A 23,644-nucleotide genomic window follows, 5' to 3' on the forward strand; every position below is an offset into this window, starting at 1 on the left:
CCGTGTGCCACGCACACAGCTTTGTACCATAGTGCAAGGGTGTGTGTGAGAGTCAAGCATAGATTTTGTAGTTGCATGGGAACGCCCATGTAACGCCCCCTTGAAGCTAAGCAATGCACAGCGGCGCTTTGCGTTACTTTTAATATCCAGTGCAAAAGAAGTTTTGCATTGCAAAGTAAATTTAAAAAAAACATTTTTGTGCTCCTTTGTGTCACTTTTATGATGCAAAGCTAGGGCAAAATGTAAGTAAATCAACCCCAGAGGGACTTATTTTCTAAGTAATGAACTAAATAAGGTATAAGTCAAAATCCTGGAATTTACACATTGCAAAAAGGCTTTATACATTAGGGAGGGTCAAAAATTTAAAGTAGCGGGGAAACCATTGTGTCACTGGAAACAGTAGAAGCCTTTGACAAGCTAAATGGGACAAACATGCTGGGACTCATGCGATGTAAATCAGACATCTTGTATTCGGATTTTTGAAGTTATCAAAATTCCTCTGGCAAGAACATTGTCATTTAGCTTCTCAAAGATTTCATGGCCTAAAATAAACTTCAGCATATCTGAAACAGGAAATCTATGCACACTTATATAAGTTGAACACCTAAAAAAACTCATTCCTTGTTGTTGACATATTAATGTCTCATATATATTTGAGAGTAAATATTACTGATGATGAAGCCAAGCTATATAAAATGAGCCAGCCTTTGTTATTTAAAAGTATAGGGAATAACCGAGTTGGATGACCACACTTGACTTTGTAATTGTTGGGTAAGCATAATGTGGCTAAAACTCTTCTGTGACTATACACTTTACAGGCCGCCCCAAAGGTAGTTACTGAAGGTGATTGTTCAAGCATGTTTGTAAGATATACAAAATACAATTAAACCTCTATACTGGTTGTCTCCAACCTTTTCTGTAAAAAGAGCTACTAATGTGTCAAAAGAAAATCTTACAGAGCTACTAATGTGCTAGTAGTGAGCACGTGAGACAAGATTACATTAGTGTCCACCCCATGAAAGATTGACATCAGTGGTTACCTCAGTGCATCAGGCAAGGTTGTCATCAGTAATGTGAAAATGGCATCATCAGTTTGGAATGCAAATACAGGGTTAATACATGACAGGCGTAGATTCAATGCCTCTCTCACCAAGGGTTTAATTTTAGTTACATTTCCCCAAAGCCTCATGATTTATTACTCAAATATCTGTTTTAAGTATAATTTTAGAAATCCCGCCATTTGTATCCAAACATCAGCTAAGCATATGAGTTCGAAAATACACATTTGTGTCTCAAATGCACACTTTTCAATTTTGGGATACACATATTAATTCAAACAAGCATTAGCTCCTACTTTAATAGGCTGCACACTGGCGAGCTATTTCTAGGGAGCTGGAGAGCTACCAGTAGCTCACGAGCTACTGGTTGGAGAAGACTAAACTAAAAGGCAAGAATCTATGCCATTCAAATTAGAGGGGAGTGTGTAAATGCCCATATGGGATTTTTACAGTTAGGCCACACAGTTCTAGATGTTATGTTAAACAATTTGTACCGCGCACGTACACCGAGACGGTTTCTTGGCGCTCTAATAATGAATAGTGTCTGGAGACCTTATAGAAAGAATGTGGATGTGACACTTGTAGGTGGGTCTTTATTCAATATAAATGCATTGAAAAGATGGGTATTTTTTGTTGGCAAAAAACTCAATTTCTTTTTCTTACACAGCAATCCATCATTTCCACCAACAATATTGATATACATATTCAAACGTGCACTGCATAGACAGGTTAAAAATTATGAAGAAACAAAAGAAGCCAGAAGGGCTTATAGATGTACCTTAAAAGCAAGGAAACATTTTTTAATGGAGGAGGCATGGAATGCCCCGAGAGCTGCGTCAGAATTGAAAGATTCTTCAGCGTTTTGGAAAGTGGTCAATGCTCCCTTTTTAGCTGATCCAGGAAGGCCAACTGTAGAGATAGCGGTTTCTAAGGGCGAATGGGTTGATCACTTTTCTAAATTATACTCTACACCCTGTCCTGAACCCAGTAGTAATGATTTGGCGGGGTTAGGGTAGAATACCAGACTGTAAATTACCATTCACACCTTTAATTAGATATTAATGAAATTGAGGAGGCAATCGCAATGAGCAAGAGTGGTAAAGCCTCAGGCCCTGATGGCATCCCTGTGGACCTTTTCAAACATAATATTACTTTTTGGGGACCAATTATAACAAGTTATTAATGCCTGTATCTCGACCAGTCTTATTCCCACCTGGAGTGAATCGATTCTGATTCCGATTTTTTAAAAAGGGGATAGGCACAACCCAGTGTGCTATCGGCCTATCTCGCTTTTAGACTCCACGGTCAAAATAATTGGAAGAGTACACCTTTTTAGATCGCAGGACTGGGCAGATAATTATTCTATTGTTAGTAATATACAATATGGGTTCCGCAAGGGCTTGGGCACTATAGATCAGTGCCTACATTTAGAATTAAATATTGCCAATTATACTAAGGCGAAAAGGGGCCCTTTTTACCTGGCCTTTGTGGATTTGTCTGCGGCCTTCAACTGTGTCATCCATAAAAAACTATGGCCGTTTTTGGAGAGGTTGGGCATGAAACCATCCCTGGTCTCATTAATGAGACAATTTTATATTGGGGCCAGGGCCAGGGTCCGATTCCGGGCAGGGGGTGAGTGTACAGATTCCTTTACTGTCGGAAGAGGAGTAAGGCAGGGCTGTGTCCTGGCACCCTTTCCTTTTACCTTGTATATTATTAACTTAGACCGGGTTCTGAGAGATGAGTGCCAGGACTCCCGGCGGTAGGGAAGCGCTCACTTCCTGTGCTCATGTATGCGGATGACGCGGTGCTTATGGCCCGCACTCCGAATAGCCTCCAGAATGTATTATCTAGTTTTGTGAACTTTATGTCCACCTTGGGCCTTACAGTTAACGCTTCCAAAACATTCATTTTAAAATGCGGCCTGGAGAGCAAAAAGTGTTGCATGTTCTTCTTAGAAAAGAATTGTCTGGAGTGCGCTAATACCTTTTCATACTTGGGAGTCTTATTTGATCGTACTGGCACGTGGACACACGCTGTTAATTTAAGTAGACTGTTATTCTCAAAGTCACTGGCAGCCCTGGGTAATTTTAGTAAGAAATTGGGCAGACGCCTCCCTCAGAACTACTTTAAATTCACAAGGCTAAATGTGTCGCAATAGCGACCTATGGAGCGGGTATTTGGGGACATGTAGATGTGACATCTCTACAGAGGGCCGAAAACAGATTTCTTAGATATCTGCTTGGCGTCCCGGTTAGTGTCTCTACTTTCAATTGCCACTCGGAGTTAGGTATATCTTATATAGCGGATGTCATTGGCATCCAACCAATTCTCCTCTGGCATCATATCTGGACCTCAGAGAAGACTGTTTAAAACGACTAATGATTTTTGATTGCTGTGGGTTAGATGGGGTACCACATATAAGTTGGCTCAGGTATGTCAAGGAATTCTTTTGTAGATTAGAACATCAAGAATATTTTGATAACCCCAATTCCTCGACTAAAGTATAAAGGAAAGTTTTCAAACTGAGCTGTTTGCAGTATCTAGAAAACATTAGATTAAATACAGAGATATTAAAAATCTCTATCTCACCCACCAAAACATCCTGACTACTTTTAAGATGCAGTCGTATTTAACTTTTGTATCTTCTGACTTTGGAAGATTTTTAATACCATGTTTCAGGATGGGCATTGTCCATAGGTCGCTTAGTTTTCCAGCAATTAACGATTGGTCTAGGCAGCTGTCTAATTGCCCATGCGACGATTTGTCAGCACAATCCACCATGCATGTTTTATTCTCCTGTAAATTTTGTACAGTCCAGAAGAAAAGGTGGATTCTCCCGCTGCTTAGAACACTAGACCTGCGACAATGCCATCCTGCATTCATAGCCATGCAATCCCTTGGGGAAGAATTTGTAATTTTATCTGTTTTGTTGTTTTTAAAGTCTGTTTTTAAGTGCAGACAATCTATTCTGATGTAAGATTTTTCACTGTATAACTTATCCCATAATTATTTGTGGTTTCCTATCTTTCTGTAACAGGCGATTTTATTGTTTTATAAATAGGGTTTTATGTTTATTTTATAATTGAATAAAGCTTGACTGACTGATATACATATTCCGAATTATGAGGAAAAAGACCAGTGAAATTTGCTTGACTGTGATAGCAGACAAACATTCGACAACTGTTAGAAAAAGGTCAGAGAAAGTTTGTCCTGAGGGAATGCAATACGTTAGAAAGGTGCCATTAGACCACCAACATCATTCAAAAGAAGGCTTTCAAGAGTGCCATAGTTTACAAATTCTCATATGATCTCTGCGCTATTCGTATTTATTAAAGGGAAAAAGTGTTGCACAAACAGTATGATGAAAATATATTTAGAGGGAGCATTGCGCAAGGCATATCATTTCAAAGAAAAGGCAAATTCATTACAAATTGCTGCAGTGCTAGTATCTGACCCCGATTTGGTTAACCTGCACTGGTGGAAGTAGAGCTTGCACTTACTGGAAAGAATATAGTACCATGGGAAGATCCATATATATATATATATATATATATATATATATATATATATATATATATATATATATATATATATATATATATATATATATATATATAGGAATGTACCATTATTAGTGTGTTAATCTTGTGAAGTACTATTAAGTATGAAAACAGTGATCTGATTTAAACTCCTATTGGATCGGTGCTTTGTGTTCGTAGACAGCTCAAGGTCTAGCTAGGGTAATAAAAGTGAGACTAAACTAATGATACTGGCCATGATGGAGAGAATGGATCAGCCAGCCATTGATACTATCAAGTTTAGCATTCTTTGCCAATGGAGCTTCTAACTGCAAATATTGGTGATCAATGTAAAGTAAAGCTTATCTTCCACTGAGTTTCTTGTTTGTCTAGTTCAGTTCTGTTGAGACATAGGTTTATTGAGGCCGTTGTCCATTAAACATCAAACAATAAATAGCACCACATCACTAATTATACTTTTATAGCTGAACAAAATAATCTATATAATAGTACAATTCATAACCACTAATAAAAAATGTCCTATGGCACCAGCACCAACTAAAACCTGCATTGAAAATAAAAAATGTATTTCTTTCAAGCAATTAGTCACTCTATGTTTCAATATGATTCATTTGAAAAACCTCTGCCTTTCCATTTCTAAAATAAATATTCAAATAAGATATGCATATTAGAGCACTTCATGCTAATTTCACATGTATTTCCCACCTCCCCAGTCACTTTCATTGAACCACCTTGCCATCTCACGTCTGCATAAAATAGTTTAAAACTAATTTTAAATTATAAAATTGTATGCCCTATTTTCGGAATTTGGCAAAACTGAAATATAAGAAAAGACCATTTCACTCCTCCATGAATCCCACAACGCATTGTAGACTGCATCAATAATAAATAACTAAAATCCCTTTCTCTTGAATCTTCTTCAGTCCTTATTCCTAATTCTGATGTAGAAACCCTTTCTGGAGATGTATGTTAAAATGGGAGAGTTTTGAGAGAGTTGTTCTAAAATTATATTTAATTGCCTTCATAACATCGCAGCCTGTTTTTAACTCACTTCCTTGGACTTCTTCTCTACAGTAGCATGCAATGTTATTTTCTCCTGGGGGTTATAGCTTATTCCAGAATCTTAAAGTTGACCTCATGGAAATTTGATACCAATGTGCAAACCTTTCTCTATCCATAACCCTTATACCAGGCTTGGGCAAATTCAATACAGTTTTCAAAAACTGACTTTATACCTTCCCAATTCTGCATTCTAATCATAAATACAATTTCTGTCCCATATAGCAATTGTGTTTGAACCATTGCTTTAGATGCATTGTTATGGTATTAATTGCATTGAGAGCTCTATAAAATAGTTAGAACTAGATTCTGTTAATAGATTGCAAATCTGCTAGGTAAATGGTATTGGAGTGAATTTCTATGGTGAGGTCTGTCAATTCAACCTAGAAGTTTGGGTTTAATTGGTTTGCAACGTAGATTGTGTAATAGATGATGCTGATGATAGGCATATTTGTAGAGCAATAAACAAACATTCTGATAGTGAGTTTTAAGGAGTCTTTTGCATCCACTCTATGCTAATAAGTCAAAGATAAAGGCAGAGAGTCAAATTTCCATGGTGAATAATAATTTGATATTCTGGCTGCCGATATGACTTGCTTTTCTAAATGAATTGTGCTTGCTGATCTGGCATTGATTAAGATACATTTTATTTTAGTGAGTTTTGGAATTTCCTTACTATATCTGGGATTAAAGAATTTTATGTGTAAGTATGTAAATGTGTAGCATCTTCTGACCATGACTGTGCCATGCTTGCTACTGTTGTTACATAGGGTCTGATATAGAGGTGGGAGGTAATAGGAACCTATGCCAACAATGACATAAGTTACCCTCACCCACCATTGCATTTCCCTTACTTAGTACCAAGGCTGGGGAAGGTGTGGCCTAACGGCAAAAGCAGTCGACCTTGAAGCTAGGGAAACGGGCTTGAGTCTCGGCAGGGATGCTCAATATCCTGCGATTTTGGGCAAATCACTTAATCTCCCCGTGCCAAACAAAAAAAAAAAATATGTCCATCTGTAACGCAACAGGTGCTCGTGTAAAGCGTTCTGATACCTTCGGGTCCAGTTCGCGCAATATAAAACAAAAACTAAATAAAAAAGAAAGTGGTCTTCCTGGCGCACAGCTGCTGTCCTGTCAGGGTGCTATCAAAAACCCTATAGAGTGGTCCTAATAGATCTGTAAATACCATAACACATGCTGCCCAATTTAGACATTCCTCTCCACATCCGTTTTTAGATGCACCATCTCCAGCCAAGACCACTTTGTAAATCATACAGTTATACAAAGTACCACAAAAAATGTTGTAGAGTTGCTGGGAGAAAATTGATTCTCAGCTCACCATGGCCATATGTGGATAATTGACATGCAACTCCAATTTGTAGATAGATTCCCAAGACTAACAATTGCTGGCACTGCTGGGTGCAGTGAATCATGGACCCTTTTTTTTTGTTGCAGTGTTTCATATAGCGCAAACTTGACCCGAATTGAATCAGGTATCAGAGCGCTTTACATAGCACCAGTTACGTTACATGAGGATACACATTCATTTTTGTTAGGCACGGGAAGATTAAGTGATTTGCCCAGAATCACAGGATGTTTGGCGTCGTTACCAAGACTCGAACCCAGATCCCCAGGTCCGAGGTCGAGCGCCTTAGCCGTTAGGCACCTCAAGTATTTTCCATCTGCCATATTGGGAATTGGTTGATGTCCAATTCACAGCCTTTTTCATGGGACATTCAGCCAAGGACTAAAACGTACAGCTGGATCTGCCTGGCTCAGGCAGGCATAACTGATAACTTGTGAATGCACCATTGTGCTCATGCCATCTTCCAGCATCACCACCACAATAAAATGCCACACAACAAATATGTACAGACATTCTTTTCACACATTACCACCTCCAAAATCTGCTTTCATAATACGGTGGCAAAAGGTGTTTGCACCAAGCACTATCTAAACTAACCTGATTGATTGATTGATTAGGGACAGTGGTCCCCAACGTGTAACTTATGACACAGTAAGGAGTTGCTCGCCAGATGATTCTTACAACTATGTTTTTTGCCAGTTCTACACTAGGCAAGCATTTTACTTCTTTTAATTGTGGTACTGTAGAGAGTGTGCTGATTGTTTCTCCTCTCTCCAGCTACTCTGCTGACACTTGTACCCTTGGAGATTGTCAAGAAGAAACACAAAGTTTCAAGATCCCAGGGTCTGAGGATAATCCTTAATGATGGATTGCCATCTCTAAAAGAAAACTATAAGTTTTCTGCCGAAGTTCCCATTAAAGTCAAGAGTAGACGCCATCAAGTGGATTCTCACGAACACATCATTTTAGGAGAGGTTACGACCAAGAAAGACAGAGAGAAAAGGTTTTGTTCCTCCTGCTTTCCAGGTTTTAACATTGGACCTGCCATGCATTCTCTGAGCTGCTAGTGGTGATGTCTTGTCCTTTATGAGCAATACCAGTCAGTGGAATGCAGGGTTGGATAAACACCACAGCAAGTCTGACCCCAGTGAAATGACTGCACATGGTGAGACACAGTCCAGTATGCCTGCAGGTGAAAAGGGTTATGTTCTGTGCCTACAAAATTAGAAATGTTCCTGAAGTCTGTATACTAGCAGGAAACAGTTAAATGTACTGGCTGCAGCACTAACAAAAAAGTTACCCCTTTAATTACTGGGATATTATGGAACTGCAGAGTGTGCCTACTGATGGCATTATTAAAGATTACAAAGTGAACTGACAGCAGCATTATGAAAAAATGTAAAGTGATAGCTCGCATATTTTTGTGATAGAAAAGAGTGCTAGGAAGGCATTGCCAAAAAAGAAATGGAAACTACAAGGTGTCCTAAATGAAGCACAGTGGATACTCTTACCTGAAACAGTGGGAAACTCCTATGGCATATTAATTGTTTCCGTTTATTTTTAATTTTGCACTTCGAGATTTCTCACCTCTGTTGTGGGTTAAGGCCTGCTAAAAAGAGCTCTGTCCCGCATGCTCTTGTATAATGGAATGCCCTGATTGTCCAGTAAAATCCATGCTTTTTTTGTGATTGGCCTATCCATCTGTGTGGGCCTTAGATAGTCACTAGGGAATAATTTCATATTAATATGTAGCCTATTTTAAGGTAACAGGGAAGTGCAGTTCAACCTGCCCCTTTCATCTGAATGAGGTATAGAATTGTGAAGCAGGATAGACATGTCAGTTATTTTATGTTCCATTATTCCCAACCAGAGGTAATCCAAAGATTGTTGTAGAAAAATGCTCACTCTGTCAACATGCCTTTGTGACCCAACAGATCTAAGTTGTAAATATAATTTTGCCACCAGGGGAATGCCAGACATCATGACATTTGATCTTTTTTCCTCCGCCATGAACAGCTTCTTGTCTCTTTCCACTAAATCCACAAAACCCAGAAACTAGCCACGTTATGCTCTTTGGTACAAGAGCTATAAACAACTTATTGAGGAGGCAAGTTGTTGGGCTGAGGCTAAATGGAGAAACATCAGCACCCAGCACAGTAACTACTCTACTTCTCATTTCTCAAACAACACAACATTGTCATTATACTTATTGTCAATATAAACAAATGGTTTAAAGACATAATGAGGGCAGAAAATTATTCTAGAATGTCATTCAAATAAATCATCACTGCTACCCACCCTCCCCATCAATCTTTCTCCTCTGTGATGACCTATTCTACTGAGCTTAGGGGCAACCTACACCAACTATGTATGAACTAAATCTGGGATTGGACACAACTTCCAAATGGCCATTCACAAGTTCTCAATGATTCTCACATCAGAGTTCTGCCTTCTCATTGCACTCTAGCCCCCACGGAGAGGTAGAGCTAGTCCTGCTAGTTCTCACCACCACCACCAACACAGCCAGGGACTCAGCATCTACCTGGCTTTTTGGGAAACATGCCTTTATTTTCACCATTTGTGTCTTCCAGATTATCAACACCTCTTCCAATGTGGCCATAGTCTCAGATTATCTAAAAAAGACCTAGATTTTCCATTACTAAAATAAAAAACAATCTGAATCCTACTAATTTTATGATAGTCAATATTCTGTCTCTCTTATATATGATATTGATGACATAAAGACAATGGTTATTTTACAACTGCAACCTAATCTAGGCAACTGCCTATCACCCATGCAATTTAATATTTGGTGGAAATAGTACCAACATCACTCTCCTAGGTTTTTGCATGATTCCCTCAGATATGCAGAGGATGGAGTCGACTGTTTACTGTTGGTTTTGGGCTTGTTTGCAGTAACTGACATTGTGGACCACTTAATTCTCCTAAAACAACTGCCTATTGTGGCACACACTAATTCCAATGCCATGTAATGACTGAGATCATTTCAATGTCAGTGTGCCAAAAGGCTCCAAATACTGATGCCAGAAATGGTTCAGCTCTTTTCTATGTCAGTGCGTCAAAAGTTCTTTTTTCTTTTAAATCTCAAGGAGTTGCACCTTTGTGTGGGTTTTCCAGGGTTCTCCATTGTCACCAGTCCTCTTTAACATCTAACTTATCCCTCTGTATTCCATTTTAAACAATACTCAGATTATGGTGCAGTTGTGTGCAGATAAAAAACAAGCTTATATAAGGTTTTCATATCACTCCTCCCCGGTACAGGAGTTGCCAAATTATATCCAACTAAACAGCTCCAAAACTGAGATCATTATTTTCAGGGTTAAAGTAAGATCCAGCCTATTGGCTCTCACCACTGCTCTTATCTTAGACCAAAATGTCATGCTACGCCAAGTGTTAAGAAAATTTAGAGTAAACGTTGACTGACATGGCCATGAGAACCTAGGTAAGAACAGCAGTAGGCAGTTCTTTTTGCCAGTTGGCCATAATAAGGCCCTCTTCCCCTTTTATCCTCCACACACTGATTATAGTGTTTAGTGTTGCTAACAACTCAAGATTATATTATTGTAATTGCCTGATTCACCTATTCAGAGAGCTAAAAATGATGTAGTTAGGCTTATTCGAAGCAGGAAGGATGTGCCACATGGCAGAACATCCCTGGGCTGGTTGCCAGTTAGCGACAGAATCATTTTCAATGTAGGCTGTTGGATCTATACATTTTTCTACAATTTAGAAACTCAATACCTGAGTACCTGCAGTTCTTTATAGCAACTAATGGCATTGCTCCACTGTGAAAACAACACACTCCTGTGCCACCCCTGTAAAATCGAAATCTAAGGGTGGCAGAGCTTTTTCATTCCAAGGCCAAGATTCATGAAACTGCCTGTCAGACACTTGTTAGATACAAGTCCAATTACCTTGTGTTTTGGAACTCTCTTACGCACATGTATATCGTATTACGATTAGGGTTAACTAAATCTTGAGTAGTGCATGTTGTATACATTACAAAGGTGAGGATGAGGAATACACACATTTGTGATGGGAAATCCACCTTGTTATCCAGGCAGAGTGAAATTGCAGTCATGTTATTTTGCCTTGGTGGTGGCTCATGCCAGGCTGGTGAAACAGGAACAGAGGGAAAATACCCTCTGCCATGAAAGCTAATGGCAAATGTAGCAAATCTTCATAACCCTGCTATAGTGTTTATTATACCACACCACACCATCTACCAGGCAATACATGCACCAGTACCTACATAAGACTTTCAGCCTGGAATGGTTCATTATGGTTGTGATATGGATTGGGGATAGATATGTTTTTGCAGGACAATCTTAGTCAACCATTCCTTGGATTTTTTAATGCACTAGAAAATCCCACCTGCCTCAAGCTTGCAGGAGTGGACTGTGTAACAATGGCAAGCTCATTCAAACACTTCAACTGCTCAGTACACTATCTGCTTGTAAGACATTGCAATGGAATTGTGCTTCATTTGGGTATTGGTGTTAGGATTGATGTGACAGCCTCCCATTTGTTGTTTTGAAAAAAATCCACCTAAGTGATAGAAGGTATAACTTAGTGGTTGCTTCCTTCATAAAAATATTTGAAGAGTTACCTTTGCGTGTGATTGCAGAAAATATGGTGCAAATGATCTGATATGATGAATAGCTTCCTTTCACAAATGGAAGAAAAACTTAATGTCAAAAGTGCATTTTGAAAAAAGTCTGGATACTTTTCATGGGGTCTTGTCTCAGCATTGCCTCCATACTGGCATTTTTCATAGGCCTCAGCATTAAAATTCCACTCCGCTCATGGAGTTTGAGTAATTTTCCCACTCCGTGCTCCAAGTAGCGCGTGGAGTTCTGAAAACCTCCGCTCCATTTGCGTTGAGGAAGCTGCCCCTCGAGTAACAGCAGAAAAAAGCAGCATCCTCTTGCGCTGTACATGGTGCCATTCGCTCTGATTTTCCAGTTTGGGACAAACACTCAGCGCTAAACGTCAGCATGATCGGCATGACCCAATGCACTCTGCTGCTTGTGGAACTCTGCGTTGCGTGGTGGACATTTTTGGTCGCTTGCAGAGTTCTGTGTAGAAGAAATCTGCGAAGTCCGCCCAGGCCTAATTTTTCACTCCTCAGGTAATAGGTCTTCTGTTATCAGAGCAACGTCCTTGACATACTGGCATATGCCTCATTATAAAGACACAGGGTACTAAAGCTGAAAACCTTTGGATGGTGAATCTCAAACCATAGCTGTTTATATTAGACTTTCTATATTAGGGAGAGGAGTTGAGTTATGTTCTCCATATTAAGTCCGGGGATCAATAACCCTTTCTACAGCATTATTTCAAACACTGATTATGTACATCCGCCTTACTACTTTATTTGGGCATAACATTGGAACCCGCTGCACATAAATGAAAACGCCACATAGGTAATGTGAACCAGACAGCTGATGTATTTATTGCACATGAATCATCCTTCAGGGTATGTTAGAAATGTACAGGGGGTATGCTGGAAATCAGATCAAAAGAAACAGTAACCTAGAACTAAATGAATATTTCAGTAACTAGCCTTACAGGCATCACATTTTTAAGTAATTTGGAGGGTAAATCTTCAAGTTGTACTTAGGGAAATAGAGTATGAAACAGGATAAATCAGTGTCTTAGTACTAATGATTATCTTTCTCTCTTCACAGGTCTAAGAGGCCTCCATTGAGCATCTTCGGTTTCCTCAACTACACATTTCCAAACACACTTGGAAGTCTGTGAATTTAATCATCTTATCAGTCTATTAGAAACCTACTTCTTTTCTTTTTGCCTTTTTTTGCCGCATGTGAATATCCGGGAAACAATAATTTACCTTCTGCTTAGATTAATGGATTATGCCTTGAATACTTTAACTTGTTCTTGTACTGGTCAATAAGAAACAGCCTAACCTCCCCTTTCTTTCTGGACTTCGCCTTTCCAATTATATCCACTGCAGGAGCGATCATATAACACCAGAAGTAATATAATGCAAGTGGGTGTTGCATTCTCTATTCGCCTCCCAGGTCTGCGTTGATCCAAGATCTTGAAGACCCTCCTTCCCAGCATATAGGATTTTGTTATGCAGTATACCATGGATATACAAATAAATGATATTCCTGCAGTCTTTAATGGTGGCTCCTACATTCCACCATTTACATATAAGAATACGAGATGATGTTGTTGCTCGCACTGCTGGGATGCTGATGGATAGCCGGGGATATTGAACATTCGTCTTGTATCGGTAACGGGGTCTAGGGACGGGCGGCCCGAGTAATACATGCTGGGAGCTGGTCTATTTCTCTCCTCCTCCACTCTTTATATTTTTCCTTACTGTGGGGCAGTTCCGGGGCGACAGGCACGCTGTTAGTGGTCTTGGCCGTAGCCATTACAGGGGTGCAGGGTGGTGGGTGTGGGGGGGGGTTGTTATTTTAGTTTGTTTTGTTCTATGGTCTCTATCGCTCTTTTCCGGCTTGGGAGGGTTCTTTCCTCTTCGTAGGGTTGGCTGTTTCTGGGTCTTGCACCTTTTCTCTTCCTGTGTCTCGACACATCTTTGTTTCCTGTTCTTAGGGGTGGGCACTCTGGGATTGTAATTGGAACTGTCGCTTTTTGTAATGCTGCTTATTGTCCAGTCTTATTGTTGCGGTGGCTTAGCCCATATAGTTGCGGTATTTATAGCCTAATTTCGATTGTAAATGGGGTACGCCCCTCTTGCTGCGTTTCTTTTGTGTCCCTTTATGTAAGGTGTGTAGTCCTTCCTGTTGCAGCCCCCTCGCTTCATCTAAACTTAAAGACGAAAACCTCCTATCCTGTGTTGCGCACCCCGTAGTCCCTTCTGGCGTACTTTGCAATATCCTGATTGTTTATTGGCCTGCTGTTCTCCTGTTTTTATCACCTGTCTTTGCGGCCGGCCGTGATGGTTGTGGGCTTGCGCATGTATCTCCTACTTTTATCTCAATAAAGGTTTTAAAAAAAAAAAGAATACGAGATGAGCAGAGGCAACCCCATATAGCAAACAGATGAAAAAACAAATCAGGTGAACACAACTATGAATAAAATAAATCATGCATCTGTATTAGTTAAAACGTAATATTTAATGTAAAATATATGGAAAGACTGACATACTGATAAACCCTATGTTGCCAGATATACCCTCCCATAAATAAGCCTATAATTTATTATAACATTCTGCCATAAATATGCAGATGTAAATAAATGCATGGTGAATAAAGTTTTGTTCAAGCAACCCTGCCTCAACTTCAGTATCAGATAAAACCAGTTTCTACACTCTCTTCTGTAAAGGTCACACCCAAGTGATGTTGTTTTCACATTTAAACCAAGCAAACATGTAATTTAGTCTAAAATCTTCGACTCCTTAACTTTTGGAGGTTGAACATGTCTTTTGGGACAGGGGATGTTCACTTTATATAATTTTGGTTTAAATTATTAGATCTGCAATATACAGTTTCAAAGTGCAAAAGGATAGGCACCGTGGGTTTCCAATGTATTAAAACAGATTTTTACTTGAGAAAATAAGGTTTAATTTTGTCCCAATAACTTCAGTGACTTGAGTTTTCCATTTACTTTAGCAGTTTTGCAGTTTGTTCAGCACAGCTGCTCACAAAAACATCTTCCAGCTATTTAAGTAATGTTCTGGGACAGTAGATTATGAGCAGAAACGTTATCAATTTTCTTTTACAAGTAATTAGCATGGGCCTGGATGTATTGTGTGGGGGCAAAGAACTGTAGAATAATATTGGTGTAGGCTAAAAGGTCAGGTGGCAGTTGTGATGTCAAGCCAGACCTAAACATCCATGTAGGTTAATGACAGCCCTCTTTTCATATGTTCTGCTGCCATTGAAAAACACCATAAATTGTCTTGTTATCGAAGACATGTTAATAGCATTGCAATGTCATTCGTGTGCCCCCCAATGTTCAAGCTCAAGTAGCTGGATAAATAAAACCATCATGGCTGTGTGGAGGGCAAGTATTTTTTTGTGGAAGCACACACCTTCTGCCCGCCCAATTAAATCATGTACTCCCAACATGTGGGCGGAGCCAAATACCCTCTTTAGTGATGCTAACATAGTTGTCTGGTGACAGCTGCGCTGTCAAGCCAAATCATAAAAAGGGTGGTTGCACCTAAAAGAAATATGCAAGGCATTAAAGTACTCTCTTAAAGCTGTGTAAAGGCATCGCATTACTCTCCAGTTCTTCACAATTTCTTGTGGTAAGACACAATGCATGCAATCCTAAGTGGCCAAAGATGCATAAATAATACTGCATTCTCTTTTGATGCTCTGCTGGATGAGGAGAGTTTATTGATAACCTTTGTCCCAACAGTTCTCTTCGACACTCTTGACATGTCTCAAAAGGCACAAGCAGGAACCCTCAATTAATCTTGATTTTAAAAAAGATTACCCAGCTCAAATCACAATATGGAATTGAAGATAGTTTGGGAGCTACACAATTAAAAGGAGAGACAGTCTACTTCGTGCTTTAGTCTCTTAATTTCAGTGAAAAAATGCTGATGGGAGTTGTTGTTTTTCCAATGGGATTATATATGATAGCATCTTTGTTAAAGGCCATGGATTGCCTCTATCTGCTTGGTGGGATTATTTGAAGGAATGTTCTGCTTGGCGTTCTGCACTGGTGTATGTATGATACTATTCTTGGGGGGAAGGGACTGCAAAATAATCTAAGGTACTTGTCTATGATTGTGTACATGCAGAGAAGCCCAATGGTGTGGCGTTCGCATCCCCAGCATGTTGATGATGATGTGCCTCAATGGAAATTGCAGCTTGTGATTCTGGATTGCATGGCAGGCATGTCAATTGACCATTACACTGATAGTCACACATTACAGATCCAAAAATTACAATTCATGGTGCATTAACACAGACTATGCCAATCCACTGACATGGACAGTTTGGCATATGCCTAACTTGGACCAACAGTGTTACATATGAAGTCTGTGGCAGCATTCTTTAAAAGTTGTTATGTCAGACATGAGACAGTACTAGTTAACAGTTTCTTACTAACCCTCCCCGGCACACCTGAAAAAAAGAATTTAGGTCCCATATTTACTATACATCAAAATAGTACTTGTGAGCTTGCTTATTTATTTATTGTCCTCTTATTTGTGAGGCCCTTTGCAACAATTAACTACATTGAGGCCTGATTTTCGAAGGGTCTCCGCTGTCATGGCGGAGACCCCACAGAACTGGTGGGGGTGTCCTTCATGGCCGGACGTCCGCAATAGGTAATTGCAGTACAGAGGTCCTACCATAACTGCAGAGTGTGGAGGCACAGAGTTTTTTGATAGAAATTCACCTTCTTCTGGAGCAAGAAGGTGAATGAATGGCAGGATGGAACACAGCATCTGTTCTATCTTAACAAATTAATTTTGGGAACAAGCGGGTGATTAAAACCCTGGATTAGCTATATTTTGATGAGTCTGTGCTCAATTTATGAAAGAAAAGAAATTATGGGTAGGTGATAAATTCTGCTCTGTCGGCAGAGTGTGTGGAGTTTTGCCAACTTCCCATTACAATTCTAACGCAGAGTTCTGGCAAACCTTCGCCAACCGCCGCATAGCCGAGTTTTATCTTTCACGCAGCTTACCAACGTTAAGTTGACAAGCGAGAATTGGTGTCCCCTAGCATGATTTTCATGCGCTAGGATGGCACCTAGTGAGATTTTCTTAACGCTAGCAGTTGCAACCGTTCGCGGTGAGAAAGCTACGGCTCGAGTAGAAAATCTACTCGAGCTGCAGCAGAGAAGCAGCACCCTCTGGCATGCCACATGGTGCAGTTCGCGCTGATTTTGCACTGCATAATCAGCACGGGAAACGTCGTTTACAACGCGGTTGTTACATCGCGATGCCATTACATCGCGGGTTTTAGAACGCAATCTTGCGCTGGATGGCGATCTAGGACAAGGAATAGTATAATTTACTATCCAACACCTTCCCTAGTGTATGTAGACTGGAGTTGGAATAGTAAATTATACTACTCCTAAGTCCAGCGCCCTCCAACACAAGTGTTGTAACGACTTGCGTTGTAAAAAACGCAATGTAATGGCATGCGATGTATTAGCATGCGTTGTAATGCCAAACAACCATCAGCACAATATGCTGATTGTGCCTGCTCCCAGAAATCCGCAGAGTGAAACTCAATGAGTTCCACCCAGCCCTAGAAGAGACCTCTTCCTGGTGATGCATCCATCGCATTGCCACTCTGCGAATTGACTTACTCCTGCAATTGACCAAAGTAAATCTAAGACTGTTTCAAGGGTGAAAATTGATATAGGCAATGCTTGTGAACATCTGCATAACTCACAAGCATGTGGGTGTGCACAAACTTCTCTAGGCCTCTTCAGCATAGAAATCCTGTTGCTAACCCTTGGTGGCAGATGTACTCTCACATATTGAAACAATATTATGTTTAGGATGTTTGTACTCACCTGGGGTTGCTTCCGAGGTCTTCCTCTTCCCCTCTTCTGGGGTTCAGGTGGTGGAGAGACTCTCTCATTGTTGTTGCTCATGCCTGTCTCTCCTTGAAGGCAGGTGATGGTCCACAAAATTGATTTAGTGAGCTGTTGGTTTCCAGAGTCCCAGCGAAGATGTACAGTCGTCTCCACTTTCCCAAAACACAACGAAACTCCAACCTAAGTGATTCAGGCAGATGCTGTGTAAGTCTAACCCAATAAAAAATAAATAACTGTTATTCTTATGTGTGAGTTGGTCCTATCAGAACTCTACTGCACATCACCGACAGAGGTTATGCTCTTATCTCTATTTAAGATGCATCTCTTGGTTGCACTATGTGACTTATGCCCTTATTATATAGTGCCCAGTTGAATGGTTGTTAATTCTTCACTTACAACATTGTGATTCCATTCCATTTGTGTGTGTGTGTATGTGTGCGCGTGCGTGCATGAGCATGTGTGTGTGCGTGCATGCATGTGTGTGTGTGTATGATCAACAGAGTTTACAGGATGAACACTGAAAACCCCCTTGGTAATGAAGAATAATCTGGAAAGTCTGTAATTTTGGGTCCAATTCCCCAGAATGGTCCATGGTCCTCATACTCCACTTTTGTTTCCCCCAGCTTTTGGCGGATTTACGCAGATGAAATCTTAGAAGGAGACATGAGAGGTCTCCTTTAACTCCATGGTCTTCATAATTCCTTATGGTGCCAGTAATAGGGATGTATGACGTTTCAACGCATGCTTTAACAACGCATGCCATTACGACGCAGGTTTTACAACGCAAGTCGTTACAACAACTTGCGTTGGGGGACGCTGGATAGTGAATAGTTTAATTTACTATTCCAACTCCAGTCCCTGTGGATAGTAGGGAAGGTGTTGGATAGTAATTAAACTATTCCCTGTCCTAGAGAGCCCCCAGCGCAATGCGTTGTAAAAGTTGCGTCGTAATGGTAGTGCGTTGTAAAAGTTGCGTTGTAAAGGATGTTCCCCCAGTAATAGTGCTATCATTCCCAATGGGAATTACAGGCCTGTCGCCATATGAGCCGTAGAGATCGAGGGCCTGATTTAGAGGTTGGCAAACAGGATACTCGGTTGCAAATTGAGTGGAGTACCCTGCCCACAAACCCTCAGTGCACCTGCCTTATTTAGCAATAGGCAGACCATAACATTTCCAACGACGGATCCCTCATTGGCTTCATTGATAGAAAGTATTACACTGTCTACCCTATTTAGGGTTGACAATATAATGTCTTTTTTTCCCATCATCCCCCCAGGAAAATCCTAGCAGTGAGAAACAAAACATAATAATAAAGACCTACACATCCTGTGGTGAAAATTCCCGCTTTAGGAGTTTATTTCTAAAAAATTATAAAATTAAAAGATTTGGTGAGTGGCTATTAAAATCAATGGCATCGGTCCACCAAAAGTTTTATACATTGAAAGGAACCATGGAAAGAGAAAATGGAATGGTGCACCCATGAAAAGACAGAACCACAAATGTTCAATTCTGTTCATCATAGAAATTCTTGCTTTATTCAAATCCAACTGTAAAATTGTGAAATCCAAGAACTAAAACATCCAGCCAACACGTTTCGTGCAAGTTCCATTGAACTTTATCAGGGCTTATCCTTATGACTTATTCCACATCAATCTATAAAATCCATATGTAGGCGATTGTTTGTCATATTTGATCATTCAATCTGATATAGCTTTTTGCATCCAGTATAACAACCTCTTGTGTAAGTCTCCAATCGGTGTAGGAGTATCAGTTTCCACTATCAAATACCAGAATCTGTATTGTAAAAATAGCATCAATCACACATATATATACACACACACACATAAATTCAGTTGTAATAATAAACATACATTCACATATGTATTACTACACTGCAACGGTCCAGTTCTAGTTTATTACCACAGGACAACAAAAATTAAAAGTTAAAAACATTTTTTACTGCCTCACAGATTTCATTTAACAATTACTTTATATTCGGAAACAACGTTCTAAAACGTCAGAGACTGCTTGAGTTTGATTTTACTTTGTTCAGATTTAACCCCATGCATTTCGTTTTTAGTTATATCCATTTGTCAAAACAAAACACAAGAAAATATCTCAGGGGAGAAACCAAATATGTAGCTGGGCAGAGTGTAATATGCTTTTTATTAGCATTTTTGAGAGAGAGGAGGGGGGTCATGTCTCACTCAATGCACAGCCTCCTGTGAGCCATGGCCCCTCCCCACATACAACAGCCATAATTAATAGCATATTCAGTGCTTAATTTGAGCCGGTGGTTGCAGGAGTCCACCAACACTAATTTTTGGGGATCACTCCTTATTTCTCCACCTCAGCTATAGACCTGAGCAAGAGAGGGAAGAGCACACAAACCAGAAAGCAAGAGGATGAGGAAGACGGGAAAACCAGCACACAGGGAGAAATCAGGAAGCTGCAGCCGCGGGCCGTGGAGGGAGTTACGGTGGGGCAGGGAGGCGGGGAGGGGGAGGAGCAGGGTGGAGGGAGCTAAAAACTGGCATATGGATAATTGCAGGTAAGTCCACAATTTAATTAATAAAACGAATTTCGTAGCGCGCACTGCATCGCAAAATGCGATGCTGTGCGCTCTACGAATTTCGTTTTATTAATAAAATTGTGTACTTACCTGCAATTATCCATATTCCAGTTTTTAGGTCCCTCCACTCTAACCCTCCCCCTCCCCGCCTCCCTGCCCCACCGTAACTCCCTCCACGGCCCGCGGCTGGGAAGCTGCAAGAGTGAGATAAAGGGGCAGGGAGTGTCTGATAGTGGATTAAAGAGGCATCAGCGTACCTGCCAACTCACGCGGTGCCACCGCGCGATACACAATATCGACTTCCATCACATGGTCACCCAGTGAGGAGGCGATATCACACGGGGGCCGGGAAAATAAGCTGAAAACCAATGTAAATGGTGGTTTACCAGCTAGTTTTCCGAGGCTTTGAACTGTCTACGTCCATTATGGGGTGTAAAAACACCCCGGGACATCAGCCCCAGCCTCAGCGACCTTATTTTGGGGGGAGGGAGGAGGGGGCTTTGGGGGGGGTGGGGTCAAAAGTGCCTCTCAGGTACTTGTCGACACAAAGTCCTGCCTCCTTCAAGGCTGAACCCCTCCTCACATGGTGAGATTGTTCTTCAAGTTGGCAGGTATTCATGAGATGGATTCAGCACCACACAACCTTGGTATTCGGTTTAATAGCACTGTGGGGACAGGGCTTTGGGCACCTGCACTCACTCTTACAAATTAAGGGGCATATTACCAACAAATAGCGATATTTATCGCTAAGTAGGCTTAGCGGCAATATTTTTATCGCCGCGCATCACCGTTTTTTATCGCTGAGATAACTTGCTATTAGCAAGGTTTATCTCAAAAGCGATAAAAATCCAGGCGATAGCAGCGAAATGCGTGAATATCGCTGAGAATACAGTGATATTCACGCATTAGCGACGAAATGCTCTTAGCCATGTTATCCACCTCCCATTGGATAACATGGCTAAGAACTGGTCTGGGCAGGTGTTAGTATTTGGAGATATTCACGCTTAGCGCGAATATTTCCATCGCTACGCCTGCCTTGCTAATAGGCGATAGCGTCGTTATCGACTGCTTTCAGTCGCTAACTGGTTGGGTACGCCCACTTTGCATGTCATTAGCGATAAATATCGCTGACATGCAAAGCGGGCCCCAAACCGCTCGCTATCGCCTACAAGCTGTCGCTAACTGCTGTTAGCGACAGCTTGTGAATAGGGTGATAGAATTATCGCCGCTTAGTGGCCGAAAACAGACGCTAACGCGGCGATATTCGCCTATCGCTCTCCTTGGTAATATGCCCCTAAGTACTGCGTCCTTTACTTACTGATAATGGCATTACCAGGTGAGGGAGGGACAGGAGGTAATGCATATTACATACATTTAGCGCTGGCACACACACACACACACACACACACACCATTTATGTATTAACCCCTCGCTGTGTGATTCTGCTAAAACATGGCGGGTTTGTCCAGATTTGAAAATGTGTTAGGTTAATTTGTTGAATACTACATGTTTTGTATTTCTCAGAAATGATTCATAAGTATTTGACAATGAACGTCACAATGGAGAAATTGAAAAACTGCTACTAATACCGCGTTTCACAGAAAAGCGATAGGACAAAAACCTAAAGTGACCCACATGAGAATGAAAAAATGCAGCAGAAAGGACAAGAATGTACGTTATGAGGTAAGTCGATAAATGAAAAGAAGCCTTGTAAAACTGAGAGCAGAGTGTGACGGGGAATAGCTAGAAGACTTTATAAAGCTAATAACTCTTAAATCGCAGTATTTCTTGGCATGGAAGGAAAGTAAAAATATGCATAGATATTCCGGCAAGGAGAAACACACAAAGGGAGAAACAGAGAAGGGAGAAAATGAGAGAGAGAAGGGATCCGACGTTAGACAGAGAGGTGCAAGGTATGGGGAAAACAACGAAAAAGTAGAGCTATTTTGAAGAAGAGATGCGAAGCAGAGAAGAAAGAGATAAAGAGGTATTAATCAAAAGGGGAGACCAGAGGAGTGAGAGAGCACAATAGTGAAAATGAGAAGCAAAAAGTGGAGCGTACTAAAAGAGAGCGCACACTTCAAAGAGCTAAGAGACTGTGATAGCAATTGACTACATGAAGACACTCAAAGTAGGAAAGTGAATGAAAAGAAGAATTAGACCAATGGTTGATTTGAAAAAGTGTAAGTGTCGGGCCCAAGCTTTTTCTTATGTTTGCGGCTGGCGCTCCCAAATTCCGGGGTTGTGTATACCATGCCAATGAGCCTGGTTCTCCTTCCAGGTCAAGCCTCTTTCAAGCCTAGTTCGATTCCAGGTCAAGCTTCTTTCATCCACCACCGTACTCGCCCTCCCCTTTCGCCTCACTCTTACAAGGTTCTTTTTCATCCTTGGGTTCCCGCTTTGCCAGCGTTTTCCTGTCTTTCTCTTCCTCCTTCTTTGTCCCTGTTCTACCTTTCTCCCTCTTATTCTGGGTCGAGTCTGTTGATGAAAAATACATCCTGGTGCCCAAATAAGAATAGCGATGCACCACCCGAAACCACCGGCTCAAATTAAGCAATGGAAAGAGACAAAGGGAATGGAAGGTGGAGTGCAGGGGAGAGAAAGGACAGAAACTGACGTACGGGGAAAAGAGGGTGACAGGAACGGAAAGATGGACAGGCAAAGGTAGGAGGGAGGAAGGAGGGGAAAGAAAAGTAAGACAAAGGTAAGTGAGGAGAGATTCGACAAGAGCAGAACAGGTAGAATTGAGTTTTGAAGAATGTGACACACCAGCCCTGCTCCATAGGAGGCTGAAGAGACTGAAGGAGGGACAGAAGAGCACTGAGGTGTGAGGAGCAGGCGAAGGGGCAGTGACACTTCTCACCTTGGACAGGAGACGCGCTGGCACTCCGGCTGAGCGCACACTCACGAGGAGCGGGTTTTTTAAAGAGCTCCCCAGTGATAATGAAAGTGCTTTCTCTGAGTAAGATGGGGGGAGGCAGGAAAGGAAGGAGGGGTGCGGGAAACAGCGAGAGGGTGGAGGGCAGGGCTGTAGAGAAAGTGAGAGAAGACATGAAGCAGGGGAGATACAAGGATGGGCTGAGTAGGGGTGTGCTGTGAAGGGGAAGTAAAAGACTGGGGAAGGAGCAAAAGAGGAAAGATCAGATATCTGAAGGAGAGAGATTGCTGAGTGGGTTGAGCACCTGCTGCGAAGAACTGGCTGTAACCCACAGATCGTGGCTCGCACGAGTCACAGTGGAGTCCACCTCTTTAATCAGTCCAAGAACGATTTCGAATATAATTTGAGAGTCAAATTGGAGTTATCTTATTGGCGTGGGTTGTGTAAATGTCCCACAAACATATTAGCAAGGGTGAGAGAGGATGCAATAAAGAGCAGGAGATGATGAAGAAGTGGAGAACATGAGACATGAGGGAAAGATTAGAGAGGGCAGGCTAAAACAAGGGAGCAAAGCAGCAAACAGCTAGGAATGTGTGGAACGAGAAGATGAAGAGAGGCAGAGAATGAGGAGATGCCAGAGG

The 23,644-nt window shown here is 41.1% G+C and overlaps 1 long non-coding RNA gene across 2 annotated transcripts in view; it reads right to left on the reverse strand.

The window, feature by feature from the left end:
* Positions 1–23,058, reverse strand: part of LOC144783107 (uncharacterized) — a 97,551-nt gene extending 74,493 nt beyond the window's left edge. The window contains exons 1-2 of one of the 2 annotated variants that reach the window (XR_013601406.1): positions 22,989–23,058; positions 17,529–17,762 (exon numbers count right to left, since the gene is read on the reverse strand). This is a non-coding gene — a long non-coding RNA (uncharacterized LOC144783107). The remainder of the gene's footprint in view (positions 1–17,528; positions 17,763–22,988) is intronic. The other variant, XR_013601407.1, reaches the window with a different exon arrangement.
* Between the last annotated feature and the right edge of the window lie 586 nt (positions 23,059–23,644).

Source organism: Lissotriton helveticus, chromosome 9 (genome assembly GCF_964261635.1).
Source record: "Lissotriton helveticus chromosome 9, aLisHel1.1, whole genome shotgun sequence".
Taxonomy (NCBI): domain Eukaryota; kingdom Metazoa; phylum Chordata; class Amphibia; order Caudata; family Salamandridae; genus Lissotriton; species Lissotriton helveticus.